Raw genomic sequence first — 587 nt, forward strand, 5'->3', positions numbered from 1 at the left:
TAAGTAATCAGCGATCTTCATCGCCCCCTATCGGCGACCAACAGGAACTACATGATACATATTTTCTCCTTTCTTGAACAGATTTTTAATAACGTTACCTCATTAAAATAAAAATAAAAAATGATATCACGTCTGGTTCTGTCTTTCTGACTTTACATTTAATATAAATACAACTGTATGAAATTACACTCCAATCATGGCTGTTATAAAGTATTTTAATTGTAGCCTTAAGCGTTTGCTGTTTTTCATATTTGTACCTTGCAAATGCATTCAACAACTTGGTTGTTTGAGGGCAAAATCATCAAAGCGGTTTCTTTGTTTACATGCCCCGTAAGCTGGTTTGTTATGTTACTTTTATGCCACCTGGTTTCAGTGCATTCCTTCAGTGTCACATATACATGAATAATTAGTAGGGATAGTTCGATACCACTTTTTCGTTTCAGACACCAGCACTGATAGCACAAGTATGGGCTGATATATCAACACCAATCCTTCTTCAGCAGAGTGTAGTGATGTTTGAGATCAACATTGTGCAAAAACTCATGTAACTCAAATCAGGAAATAGAAATAAAGTACAAAAGAAAACA

The sequence above is a fragment of the Anarrhichthys ocellatus genome, unplaced genomic scaffold (assembly GCF_004355925.1).
Source record: "Anarrhichthys ocellatus isolate YVR2014 unplaced genomic scaffold, GSC_Weel_1.0 scaffold1, whole genome shotgun sequence".
Classification (NCBI taxonomy): Eukaryota; Metazoa; Chordata; class Actinopteri; order Perciformes; family Anarhichadidae; genus Anarrhichthys; species Anarrhichthys ocellatus.